At 38.5% G+C, this 15,010-nt stretch overlaps 3 pseudogenes; 2 read left to right on the top strand and 1 right to left on the bottom strand.

Moving 5' to 3' along the window:
• LOC133391811 (uncharacterized) overlaps positions 1 to 6,034 on the top strand; it is a 28,563-nt pseudogene extending 22,529 nt beyond the window's left edge.
• On the bottom strand, positions 5,879 to 7,036 carry LOC133395131 (putative nuclease HARBI1; annotated as a pseudogene).
• A 2,763-nt stretch (positions 7,037 to 9,799) lies between these two features.
• On the top strand, positions 9,800 to 10,362 carry LOC133391162 (uncharacterized; annotated as a pseudogene).
• The last annotated feature ends 4,648 nt before the right edge of the window (positions 10,363 to 15,010 follow it).

The following is a 15,010-nucleotide window of genomic DNA, read 5'->3' as shown; positions in this document are numbered from 1 at the left end:
TTCACCAGCTACTCCCGTTTTTTGCACACCAGTCAGAAATGTTACCTGCGCTAAAAATTTTGCGCTTTTCCGCTGTCACCACATGAAACGACTAACTAATTTCTTTTTAAAAATAAATAAATTATTTTTATTTGATATTACGCCAAACCAACTAAAACTTTATTGCACGAGCCAAAACCACCACCAAACCACCTGATAACCGTTACCAAAGTGCCGCGTCTTTTTTTCGCCATCGCGCCGCAAAACCGCTCGATCATCGTACCGCTTCGTTCGATCGCTCGCTCTCTCGGTTTTCGTTTCGCTCGTTCTCCTCTCGCAACTATCCGCAATATTTATTCTCACGGCCGCCCCTTTAGCCGCAGCTACACGTAGCCTTATCGAAAACGGATCGTAGCGGGCAAGGTCGCTACACGCGTAAACTTTTTGAGTTTACGCCCCGTGTGACGTCCGTTTTTCAACCAACAGTGGAAATTATACATAACATTTCATGTTTCTTACAGCAAACATGAATGTAAATATTTCAAACGTGGCTCTGCCGATGTTTGATTCATCGCATGAATATGAGGAAGTAAATGAAGCTGTGAGCAGTGATATGGATACAATATCTACTGAAAATGAATTAGATGAAAATAGTGACGCAATGGAGCTTGATGCTAATGATAACCAAACCCCTAGAGGGGTCTTTCGTGGATGGTTTAAGAATGTGGGCTTTAGAGACCAATCAGACGCATCAAGCCATTAATTCATTGCTGTCCTTGGTGCGACAGCGAACACCATACAACGTACCAAAGGATGCTAGAACCTTTCTTAAAACACCGTGTGGCACAGAAAAAACAATTAACACCATTGGTGGTGGGCAGTTATGGTACCACGGTATAGCAAAAGCCTTCAAAATATTTTAGGTAAGGAAGCATTTGCAAATTTTTGCACGATATGTTACACGAAGCTTTAACATTTTTAAACGGAATAATAATCGGTTCTGTAATTGTTGGTTTTCTATATATATATAAAAATCTCGTGTCACGGTGTTTGTTGCGAGCAAACTCCGAAACGGCTGGATCATTTTCAACGAAACTTTGCACACACCTTATGGTGGTATGAGAATAGGTTTTAAGACTTAAAAATCGTTCAGATGTTACACTAAACTTAATTTAATAATGATTTTCTAACTCCCATACAAAGAGCAGGATTGTTGTTGTGTTTTATACAGCACTTTGACACTTGGTGTAAAGTGCCTGGCGGTTTACACTCGATGATCGAATCCTGAGGGGATACGGGCACGATATAACTATCCCTATCCCATGTTCGCGTCTTCCTCAACCTCCATCGCTCCGCCGAACCTCCGATCCACGAACCCCGCACAGTAGCCGTCGATTTTGATAAGGCCGCCTTAAGACGCATCTACACGTATCTTATCGATATCTACATCTAAACGAAGCTTATCTGATCGTTATTTTCTTATCGTTGCGGCCGAGGTCGCTACACAATTTTAACATAATCAAAGGTGTTATTATCGCAGAACCTCTGCATCTTTTTGATTTTGGCATCATGCAAAAATTATTATCCATTTTTCAATTTATGACAGTGAAAAAACACAAAAAATGGAGTCCCCAGCAACGACAGCAAATAGACCAGCTCATAAAAGACACGAAACTGCCTTCTGAAATACATCGCAAGATGCGTAACTTGAAGTATTTTGTATATTGGAAAGCTTCAGAATCCAGAAGTTTTTTTTATACATTGGTGCAGGTGTTTTAAAAAACTACTTGAACAATGAAGAATATGCATTTTATGCTTTTTTTGCGCTGTAACATTTTTATTTTCGCCTGTTAACAAATCACATTGAAATTATGCAGGAGCATTGCTTAACAAATGTGTGTTTGACTTTGGCCCCATATACGACAAAAGTCTTGTGTCAAGCAACGTGCATAATTTGGAACACGTTTCAGACGATGTTAAAATTTTTGTGTTATAACTACTACTTCAGCATATTCATACGAAAATAACTTACAAGTACAGAAGAACCTACTTCGCCATGGATCACGAAACTTAGAGCAAATGGTCAACAGGTTAGCAGAAACAGAACATTTAGCCACTGAACATATCAGCGTGAAGAATTATCCTATGATCACCACAATAGGAAACAGCGAATGCATCCATATCACATCAGACTTTAAGCATAAACCACTGATTCCTTTCATCTGGTTTTACCACAAAGATAATACTGTTGTGAAATATGAATCTGCAGTTCTAGTTTTACAAGAATTTGTTATCTATGGATCCCAATTTTTAAAGCAAAAATAAAGTTTTGTACAGCCGTGTTCGTCATATGATCTACATACAACTACTGCAGATCTAAATGACTTATCACATGATTGTATTCAAGTGGACGCAAAAAAACTTCGATCGAAAAGTAGATCCATCGCCTCGTGTAATCTATTATCGGTATCACCACTATTGATTCGAAGTTCACACCTTGTTTTTAAATCGTTATAATAGCACTGTTTGCAGAGCTGCTGGTTCACAGCAACAAATTGCTCTTCATTTGAAAATGGCGAAAATTCAAAGCTTTTGTTTACAGTCTTCTTCTTCTTCTTCTTTGGCTCAACAACCGTTGTCGGTCAAGGCCTGCCTGTACCCACTTGTGGGCTTGGCTTTCAGTGACTGATTGATTCCCCCCCCATAGCAGGATAGTCAGTCCTACGTATGGCGGCGCGGTCTATTTGGGGATGGAACCCATGACGGGCATGTTGTTAAGTCGTACGAGTTGACGACTGTACTACGAGACCGGCTTTGTCTACAGTAGCCGACCTATTAACGGATGGTGCATAAACAACATCCTTGACTTGCTATAAGGTTACTTGCACCAAGGAAATTCGTTTATCCATCTTGTCGATATTTTTGTTCAAATGCTTCATCTGTTCCAGTATCATCTGAAATTTCCGATCCGTGGAAGTCTCGATAACTACATGTGATGCTGACGTGGAAGTTTGATTACTGTCCTCTTCCAAAGATGGTATCCCCTACACTGCGGCGATGAACTGTATCTCCTCATAATGATGGATTGGTTCTGATTGATTTAAATAGGCTAATCAATAGGCACGCTCCATATTAGTGGTGGAGGCATAGAGGATATTTGTTCTGAAGCCATGATATCTGCTGGACTTAACTGCACGTGTTCGGCACGTTGCCGTTTTACAACCTTTTTCTTCGTTCCAATTGTTGGCTGAAACCCCGCTTCTGATGATGCCATGATAATCCTAGGAGAAAGAAGTATTGGAATGAATTATTTTATAAAGTACTTTCAATTTAGAAACTTTAATTAAATTACACAAACAAGTGAGTAGGAGTTCGTTAATAGTGAGTTTCAATTTCACGATTCACAGACGGTATTAACTTGTTATTCACTTAGTTATCACGTGATTAAAGTTCGATCATTTAATATGGCTAAAAATATTAAGTGGGGATGTTACGCTAGCGATAGCTAGTACTCAGAAAAATGCAACTGTATTAGTTCGATGTATTATCTCTAGATGTTGCTATTGTGTTTGTTCATCATGCTAATGAACTCTATATTAAACGTTCTGATTAACAGGCCCAATATTTCTTTAAATGCATTTTTAGCAAATCTTTATGCCAAGCGGCTAGTATTGAAAAAGGATAAAGTGGTTTCTACATGCAACTCACAACAAAGATCGAATCTAGTCAAGTAAGTACCTGTTCTATATTAATAAATTTAATTTAAGTGTCCATTTCCTCAGGTAACCTCAGCACAAAACATGGAGCGTGCTCTGACAAAATGATGATGACGTCATATCAAAATGAAAATGACGTCATATGACGTTATATCAACGGTGTAATTGGTTTAAAATACAAACCAAACCAACAGCCGGCGCGAAAACAAACCTAACCTAAAAAAAGTGGGGATAGAAAAAGAGAAAGAAACATTGCGAGGGGAGAGTATTTTTGTCATGATACATAGTCTTCATATGTGTGCGTGTGACGATTTTCGCTCCTCGCCAAACTTAGTTTTTCGGCTAAAAATCCGAGCGCAACTTTGATAGGAGCTGCCTATCAAATTTACTTAGAAAGAACACGGTTTGGTTAGTTGGGCTATGTCTAGAGTTTCACCCAGAAAGTTCATCGCTTTAAACGCAAACCAAGTAGGAGTAAAAACATCATGGGCGGCTAAAAATTGTAGAATAAAAAATGTTTACCAATTTTGCTGTATGGATTATCAATAGGTAACATTTAACCAGTTGACGTGATTGCATAACTTTTGTTCTAGTTTTCATGTATTGTGCGCGTAAATTCGTCCATTTGGTTTTTGTAGATTTAACATCCAAACCCATTTCCGAACTTACGGACAACCATTCAAGTTTTTGTCGAACATTAGGCCCGATTATTAAACACAAATTGTAAAGACAAGTTGTCAAAATCGGAAGATTTGTATTATGACATCCGTTTGTGTTGTGTGTTGGAAAAATAAAATTTAACGAAACACAAACTCACAAGCACACTGCCAAGATATGTATTATGAAATACAAACGGAAATCCAAAACTGTCAAACAGCTTTCCGTCAGCTTTTTGTCACGGAAAGGCGCCAATCTCAGATTGTTTGTTGTTGTGTTGTGTCGGTCAGAGTTGTTACATTTGCTTTCACGACAAAAATGTAAGTATTTTATATCAGAAATATTCAAATTTTATCATTTTAAACAAAAATATGTGTACCGCCATATCCATAAAAATGGCGATATGCTGGAGATATTGGAGACGTGCTGCTGTTTCGGCTTAAGAAGCTGCTGGTATTTCCTTCCTCTGCTGTTGTTCGATGGTAGTCGAAAGATAAAGGGCTCGCGCACCCGGTTTGCGTTCAACAGCATTGGATTCCAGCAACTTCTTCAGTGAGTGACTGCTTCAACAACCAACAGCATAGGCACATGTAATTATCACATCTAATACTGCATACACTTTTAGGAATAACAAAGACGCCCGCACAACCAGAATGCAGTACCAAAAAATGGTCGACAAGTTGGAAGATGTCCCCGACATCGCTAGAGGGATGTTCAAAGGTGACCAGACCGCTTTTTGGGAAGAGATGGCCGAGCATCTTAACGCCCTTGGACCGCCAATTCGAACGGGTGCAACGTGGAAGCGGGTAAGATTAAAAGAGCAACAATACTTATATACATTTTGCTTTTAATTTTCGATGTCTGTTTTTACAGGTATGGTTCGATTATAAATGTGCGGTCAAAAAAAAAAAATCTGCGATTTAATAAAGCTACTGGTGGCGGGCCGTTCCATCAACGGCCCTTAAACGACGTGGAGGAACGAGTTGCTGACTTGACCAACTTAAAGGCCACAATAGAAGGCAACTCTGGCCGTGGTTTCGGTGATCAGCTTTGCACGATGGACAGCAACAACAACAACAACAACAACAACCAATTGTTGGCGAATAACAATAATGAGCAAAACTTAGAACACGAGCAGCCATATAGTGAGATGGAAAATAACGAGCAGCAAAACCCGGTGGTAGCCAAAGCTCGACAGAAACGGAGCCGGAAGCGCAGAAACACCGAAGCGGTATTGCGCCAAAACGAAGAGCTGTAGAGCTCATGAAGCGCAACATAGAGGCGCAAAAAGAATCCACTGCTGCTCTAACGAAGGTAGCTGGCGCAATAGATAACGCAACAGCAGCGCTGAAAGAGGCAATGGAACGCCTGACAATTGATTAAAAAAATCCATTATCTTTAAGTTTTTAGGCGTTAGTTTATGTTTACTGTTATTGCTCAGCTGAACTGTGATGCATTTTGTGAACTTTTGTGATGAATAAAAAATAAAAACTAGAACTCAATCGCTCACTTATTTGCGTTGCCTTTTATTCATCTGAGCTTAGCTCTTCCAATCCATACGCAATACACATGTTGTGTAAGATGCAACATACGTTCGTTATTTGAGTTGCTTTTAACGGAGTGTAGTGCAACTCTCGAGCACCTAACAAACACCTAAATCTATTTTTAGCAACCCGATCGCACGCTCCACTATTTCTCTACCTAAAGAATGGTTTTTATTAAAGGCAGTTTCTGGTGTGTTTGGAGCAGGATTACGTTTTGGTGTTATTAACCATGGTTTTGACGGGTATCCAGCATCACCAGTGAGAATTTAAACGATTATTTACATAAACAAATACCCATAGGATGGTTTAATGTATTACCTAGTAGCTTGAATGCAGTTTCTCCGCTTCGATGTTTTGTTTCGAAAAAGTTGTCCATTCCACTTACATTCCAAATATGTGAATCGTGATTGGCTCCTCCGAATTTGGCATTCACATACCGAAGTTTCATGAGATGGTCGCAAATCTACCGGTACGAAGAAAAATAATATTGAAGTATACAACATAAGACAAAAAAAACTGAAAGCTTTACTTACAATCATCGCGTTTAGGCTGTAATAGTCCTTCCGGTTATAATGCTGATGTTAATCGTCCACTGGTGCAATAATTTTTATGTGTGTTCCATCAACACACATCACCAGAAATTGAGAAGAAGTATCGTCGTGCATCTTGTTGCTCATTTGGTTCCATCGCTAAAGAGATCCATTTGTTCCCAAGAGATTCTTCGATTACGTTCAAGCACTTTGCAAAGGCTACCGAGAAAGTAGGTTGGGCAATAGTTATTTTGTAATCATTACCTGTTCCATTTTGGTAGCTGCCTTCAGCTAGAAATCGCAGAGCAGGAGCCAAAATTTCATTTGGCTTAAGCCCCTTTCCCTTAACCGGTGGGAACTTGGGCTCGATCTCCGCCAGAATGTCAAGGAAAATTTCCTTCGATACACGAAAATTTTTCTTAAATCTGAAAAGAACAATCACATATGTTTAACACGGTTTGCACAAATGAGCCGCATGCTTAACTCACGCTTGGTTAGAAAGCTCTAACGGGTCGAAAACACTTCGAAGCAGTCGGCGCTGTTTTGCCAGATCTACCGTTGTTTCTTCTTCACTGCTGTTATCGTCACTTACAAAGTGGGAGAAAATCATTTCGATTTTTAAAACAAGGATTGTTGTTAGCTTGCGAAACGTATGTATCTTAATTAAACTTGTTTACTTTTTTTTACGTTTACGTAGGCGTGTTGTACAGATAGGTGAACGCACGTTTGAAGTAGTCCCAGAATTCACCTATCTTGGGTCAAAGGTCAGCAACGACAATAGCACGGAAGCTGAATTGCGCGCAAGGATGCTGGCTGCCAACCGGTCATTCTACAGCCTGAAAAAGCAGTTCACCTCAAAGAACCTGTCGCGACGGACAAAGCTGGGAATATATAATTATGTTTACGATAGCCCGGAGTAAGTTAAAAAAAAAATTACTGGGGATCTTTATTTGCGAACTGCTAAACTAAGACTAAAGCTAACTTCTGGATTCGGTACTATTTAGCTAGGCTGGTGTTTTCGGTGCTGCCAGGTTTGCCGGTCACGTTGTCGTTCACGTTTATGATGATCATGTTGCCTCGATCCGTCTGAACATACGACACCACACCTGGTCGTGGGAACCTGCTTACAGTGGAGTTCCCGTTGGAACCTGACTCCGCGCGTGGAGTAACATCGATGGCTCGCTTGCGACCGTTTTCTTACTCAGCACCTGTATCATAGCGCGTAGCGCATGTGTACATAACTATATAGTACCTATATAGTACCAGTACTCACATACGCCTCTGAGACATGGACACTGTCCAAATCTGACGAAACCCTCTTAGAGGCGTTCGAGAGCAAGATGCTCAGAAGGATACTTGGCCCCGTATGTGTGGAAGGACAATGGAGGAGACGCTATAATGACGGGCTATACGAGATGTACGGCGACCTCACTGTCGTACAGCGTATCAAGCTTGCCAGGCTCCGGTGGGCTGGCCATGTTGTACGCATGGAAACGAACGACCCAGCCCGTAAAGTCTTTTTAGGCCGTCCACAAGGACGGAGGAGGCGTGGTAGGCCCAAATTGAGGTGGCAAGATGGCGTGGAGGCGTCCGCCATTAAGGCCGGGATAACGGACTGGCAGACGAAGGCGCGAGACCGTGAGCGGTTTCGGACACTCCTGAGGCAGGCCAAGACCGCAAAGCGGTTGTAGCGTCGGATAAGTAAGTAAGTAAGTACTTTTTTTTATTTTGATCTTGAACATTTTGACACATCGACCAAGGCTTTGACATAGCTTTAATGAAAGAAAAAATTTAACGAAACTTGTCTGTCACAAGAACGGTTTCAAAATGCATACCTATTTTCCGTTTGTCTTGACGCACTTGTCTTGTGTCATTTCCGTTTGTGTTTAATAATCGGGCCTATGGGCTGTGAAAGATGTTTGCAGTTTGAGTTTGAGAAGTTTTCGATCGTTTTGCGCAGCAGGCAAAGTCTGGCATTATCATAAACGAACTGGCGGAATAAAGAGACTAATTTGTTGGCAACAGCTATGTTGTGTACAACGGGGACAAGAATGTGACAGTTCACGGGCAAGGTATATGTTTACCTTACAGTGTGGAAACCTTGGGATAAAAGGAGGGTTTCGGAAGAAGAACTGTCAGGGAGAACTAAAAGGGAAGCCAACGAGCAAGGAAGCAATCACGAGGCAGAAATAAATACAGTGAACTACGACAAATAACTGTTTATTAATTTCAAAGATACAACAAGCTAAATTATCACAAAAAAAACTTTTAACGTGTTCGGCACTAAATTATTTTCCGCTTCGTTTTCTAACATACCCGTTAAACATTCTCATCAAACAATGCGAGGGTTGCGAGGAGTGTTGCGAGGAGTGTTGCAAACGGTGATAGTCGTCGACATAAAATTTTACAAAAATGATTCATTTTGAAGTATTGCATTCTAGATTCACGCTGTCGTTCGACAATCACGGAAAAAATCATTTGACACGATGATATTTTTTTTGGTGTATTCATTTGATTGTAATTTTCCCGGGATACAAGTAACTTAGGTCGTGTTGTACGCAGTTGGCTTTGCGATTATCGTCCTCAAAAATTCAGAGGCGTTAGTGAACAGAACAAGCTTATTCTGAGTGAAACAAGGTAGTAAAAAACACATTCCAATTCCAATATTGTTAAATAAAAATGTCATAAACATCAGGAGAAAAGCGAAAACTCCGTGAAATTCTAGCAGAAGGTTGTGTGGGTTTCGAAAATGGACACTTCGTTTGTACTATCGACGAAGAAAATGGTTGTAAATATATTATATTTAATTTTTTTGTGTGGCAATTCTGTCAAATAATATTTACACAAGCTTTAGTAATAACAATAAGTATAAATTAATAATTTTTTAATTCTTAAACGGTCTCTGAATTGTCGTTTCGTTTCATTAAAATCAAAATGGCCTATATCAAAAGGTATGATGAAGCTAACATGTTCCCATAATGTACCATGATGTGCGTCGAATGGGAAGGCTTAGGGTTGATTCTGCAAACTATTTGTCATGCGTTGAAGATGCACCTCAACCGTTCTAATATTGTTTGCCATCTTGGAGCTGCTGCTCGAAAAATTCGCCAGGAAATTACCACATTTTTGAAAGGAAAACTCTTATGTTTGAAAATTGACTTGAACTCGTATTGGACGCCACATATTGGGGATCAATATCCAATATTATTGTGAATTACAAAAGGATATCGTCATTTATACAATTGGTAAAAATTCTCATTCGCAACTTAATCTTTTTTAATACACGCGTGCGAGTTGCAGCGGATTTCATGTTTCACCTATCTTGAAAGTTTTGATGAAGGATGAATAATACTTTGTTTAAAGTAAATAAGAAATGGCTGAGCTGAATAATTGACACACCGGAAAATTTTTGAAAACAAAGATCATAGAAATACTCACTCCATATGAAGTTTCATTGGTACAAATTTTCACGGTCACCTGCGATAATGGTGCGAACATGATCGTTGGCTTTAAGCATCTTCAATCTGATGCCCAGGTCATGTTCAACCCACTTGAGGACGCAGAAAACTGTTCACTTCCGAATCATTATTTAGATTATACAGAAACCATAGAAAAATAATTTTACTAATGTATCACTCTTGTAAGATGTGCCTTTCGTACCATGCAACTTTCGGTATTAGATGTGATCAAAATATAAAAAAAAGACATTCGATGGGGAGATTCGTGAATGTACTGCAGTATCCAATAACTGCGAAAAATTATTTACAAGACTATCTTCAACAATGAATCTCTCCCACCTCTCTACTCAACAACCAGGTGGGGAGGTATTTTCGAAATGTTGAACCATTTTTATAAAGGAGGATTTCGTCAACGAACTGAGTCAGCAACATTCGGAATTAGGTGAGAAAAATGATATAAACGAAAAAGTTTTTCAATAACTCAACATTTTATTTCTATTTTTTCAGATCAACAGGCGCAGAAGCCTATCGAAACTCGCATTTTGATGTTTGGATCAGAATGAACGATGATACGTTGGAAGACATTTTACTGTTCAAGCTGAACCAGCCCTTACTTGAAAAAAATTGTAGTGACCGTTACGGCTTTAGACCAGTTCTAACCGTTCGATTCGCGTTAGACCAGTTCTAGCGATCTTCGCCTAGCAGGTAACAAATTATAGCAGGTACGCCACCTGTCGCTGTGCACCCTTCCACTGAATCGAGTTATGCCATGGTTGGCAACTGCGTTGGCAACCGGAGATAGAATTAGGGAACAAAGGACATGCGGTCCTTAGCTCGATCTCTTTGCTCGCTGACAGTTAGAGTGATAAGACGCAATAAATGCCGAGTGATAACGTGACACACACGAGAGTTATTAATCCTTCCTGTTATATATGAATGGAATAAGGAAGATGTTTAATTACTTTAAGGGGGTATAAATTGAGGTTCAATAATGTTACAACTAATATAATGAACAAATATAATTTTTTTATAACAATAATGAAATAAATAAAACCGTTTTTTTAAATTGAACTGGACTTTGTAACATAAGAATTTGTAATAACGTTGAATAAAGTGTTAAAAGAACTTTTACGTTTACTATTCGTGGACTTTTTCGAGTTGAAAAAATTCTGTTGCTCGAGGCAACATTTGGCGCCCAACGTGGGGCCCGAACCCACGACCCTGAGATTAAGAGTCTCATGCTCTACCGAACGATTACGTTGAATACCCGTCGCTGTGCGTCGTCTGCATATTGTTCGCTTGGTGCTGAAAAAAAGATACCGCTTGCTTTGTGGAAAGAAAAGAAAAACATCATGAAATCATCCACACCCGCGTTCGATCAATTGGATAATCAGTACAAAAAATCAGTCACCAGATGCACACCATCTGTACAACAGCGTTCTTACATATGCGCGATCTGTGGGACGAAAAAAAATGTTGAGACGTTACTGCAGGGAATAAGATAGGGTAGAAAATATAATGAAAAAAGACGACGAGAGAAAGGTAGAATATCAACGGAAATCATAACCGAATAAACAAATAATCAAGATGTATATTGAAATCAGGCGAAAATGTCAGAACTGTCAAAACAATTGTCAGGCAAAACTAGAGGGGAATAGTGAAACGACAGGACGCGGAATAACGTGCTACAGTCTTGTGGTGGAACCCATAACGGATACATCGAGAAATAAAAGGATTGGTACAAAAAAATAATAAAAAAAACTAGCTTTATTCAATGGAAGATTCATTCGACGATCACGACAGTTATCAACAGCTCTCTTTCTTTCGCGCATTATTATTAATAAAAACAAGCGGTTTTTAAGCTGCCTTTAAGTTAGAATTTTAGTATGAGACGCTAAAAAATCCGTCACTTGTCTCGGGCTAAGGCGAAAGAGTGAACTTTCTTCTCTCCCGTAGCCCCGATCGTGAGCCTTCGGGGGAGTACTCGTCCCGATCAGTGTTGGACGTTGTCCACATTAAGCATTTACCGCGTCGCCCTCTGTCGGCAATTACAGTGAATAACACCTTCTGTGCGAATGAGTTGTTAATAATTATTAAATTAATTAATGAATTAATTAATTAATTATTAAACAAAAATGTAACGAACCCTCCTAGAACATTTTTAACCAAAAGTTAAAACATCAATTCCAAAAGTTGCAAATATCAGCTTTAACTCACGCTAACATTTAATTACAACTTACGAATTTTTTAACAAACCACATTAAGACATTTAAAAAATAAAAAATAAAAACCAGATAGTATTGAAAAACTCAGCGTTGAAAATCCTTGAAAAACACTACCATGTATTCTTTTTTGATACGGGGCCATGGTGGCAAGGGATCTTGGAAGTGAGTGCTGTTTGTGTTAGCCAATTAGCTACCAAGAAGTTTTATAAGCAACATTTCGTGGATTTCTGAACCCAAGTTCCTACAAATTCCAGTCAATAAATTGTTTTGTAATGTCTGAAAAAAGGACCAATCTGGGAAATTTATGAAATTGATTTTATGTTAAAAGCTTACACTGGGAAAGTTACTAGATAATATTTTTAAATTTTATTGATCATGTGAACACCTACAGCCGACATCACATTTCAGCGATTTGTAGCGAGCAAAAAAATGTCAAATGACATTCATTCTACTTTTTTTGCAATCATGTCATCGCAAAAGCGTTGAGTGTTATTGCCTAAATGATTGTCGCTCTTGGAAAGTCGTGTCACGGTAACCATGAATATCATGATCAAAAAATGATTTTGACAACCGCTTACTGCGAATATCATAAAAAATGTCGACAATCAACAACATTGGCTGCGAGTAGTATCATCTGCTCGAAATCTTTAAGTTTTATAAATAATAATTATTTTTTACTTATAAACATACAGTTTTCGCAGTGTTATTCGTCAAAAAGATCACTTTTTTCAATTTTTGTGGATTTTTGCAAAATAAATGTCTAAATTCTGACAAAAACAGACAAAAACAATTCAGGGATGGAAACAACTTAAACAAAACACAGCCAAATTTATAAACTTTAGACAAAATGAAACCGCGTCAGGCGATCTTTTTAATTCTTCTGAAATCATTCCAATCGTAAGCGAAGTATTTCACAAGCTACAAAAGTGCAAAATAAAACAGGATAAAATAACAGTGATCTTCGAAGCAGTCGCTAAATTTTTTTCCCGTGATGGATTGCTCTAATAAATTAACAATTTCCTACTGGAATGCGAACAGCATATCCAATAAAAAGATGGATTTTATCTATCATTTAAACCACATGATACATGATATAGACGCTATGTTGGTTGTCGAAACTTTTCTAAAACCAGTGCATACTTTTTCTATTCCGCATTATAAAGTATATAGAGTTGACAGACTAACGGGACCACTAGAAGGGGTTCTAATACTGATCAAATGCAATTTAAAACGCCAATTATCGAAACACAATCAGCTAAGAATAATCGAAACACTAATTGTTCGAATTCTAGTGACAACCAGAAACTCCTCTTTAAAGAAGCTCAAAAAGGTAAATTTTCTATACATTTTCCAGATAAACCCACATACATTTCATCCAACCCCACCAGAAACTCCTCCACTCTGGATTTAATGCTAACCAATAACATGTGTACAACAACGGAGTTACGAACCAAAACTGCTCTCACGTCTGATGATATACCATTAAGAACTCATCTTTTGAATTTGTCGCATATAACTCTATTTCCAACTACAGCAAGGCAAATTGGAAGAATTTCAAATATTTTATTAAAAATAACATAGACCTTACCGAAAGTTTACTTCTCTCATTGCATCAGCAAAATAATCGTAGAACCGGATAATCGACGTTCTACTGTACATCCTTTCTTCTCCATTGTTATTGATATTGATATTTGAATTGAGTTGTGACTTTGGATTACTTTGCACATCAAATCGCTCTTTTCACGTGAAACACATATTAAAAAAGAAATTAGAAGTAAAACAATCCAAACGATGATACTTCCTTGAGCATTCCATATTGTTTACAACAGTGTAAAAAAAAGTCGTTTTCTAGCTTTGACATTTGCTGTCAAAGGTTCGATGGGTTCGATAGATCAGTTTTCTATCACTTGCGGGAATCCAGTAGCTCAATTTCGAAAGGAACGAGAGGGCTACTGTAAACAGGGGGATACAAACACTTGCTCTATTATTGAACTGTCAGCAAAATATGGAGCGTTCAAATAAAAAGTAGCCCACTTAAAAACACATTTAGCTTTTGAATTCAATAAATCTCGTCATTTAATAGTACTGATTTTGTTATGTTACATATTATTTTATCAAATATAGAAAACATTTTTTAAGTACAGTTCACTTATCCATATAGTTAAAATTGCTTAACAGTTTACTTTGAAGTGTCGAGTAACATAATGAATTCTATTTTCGCATTTGAACAGTGAGAGAAGACTTAACAAAAATTAAATACAATTACTAACAATTAATTAAACAATTATTAAAAACTAAAACTATTAAGCTATATTATAGTTTTTTTTTGCTGAAACAGCTAATTTATTCAATATTATTCATTTTTTCTTCATTAAATGCTATTTCTTTTAGAGCATCTGCGTGAATTTTAGCTGATCTGCATCCAACTACTTGAGTACTTGATGCATTGTATTTTCTAGCACTGGCATCGTCCTTTTGTGCCCTTTCTTTCTTCTTTGCTCCAGGCTCTCCACGTAACGTCCATGTGCGTCTCGGGCGTACTGGATGAGTGATTTTTTTTTATTTCGCTATACTTTACTATTGAGTGATACGACACGTTTTTATTTGGCACGTGTGCCTTGGCTCAGGTGCGTGCGAGAAGTGTCCGTCCCTAGCTAAATCGGCGCATTCGATTTCCTCTCTTCGTTAGATCGGCGACCCGATCCTATCTCCTGGCTAGATCGGCGCATCCGATCTCCTCTCTTCGTTAGATCGGCGATCCGATCCTATCTCCAGGCTCTCACGTAATCAGATCGGCGCAACCGACTTTCTCTCCTAGCTAGCTGCTATCTCCTGATTGATGTGGTTTGGAACTAGGCTAAGTGAGTGGAGTGAAGTAGCGATTACTTAATGCTAGAAATT

This window comes from Anopheles gambiae, chromosome 2, assembly GCF_943734735.2.
Source record: "Anopheles gambiae chromosome 2, idAnoGambNW_F1_1, whole genome shotgun sequence".
Classification (NCBI taxonomy): domain Eukaryota; kingdom Metazoa; phylum Arthropoda; class Insecta; order Diptera; family Culicidae; genus Anopheles; species Anopheles gambiae.
This window is presented reverse-complemented; position numbering and strand designations above follow the sequence as displayed.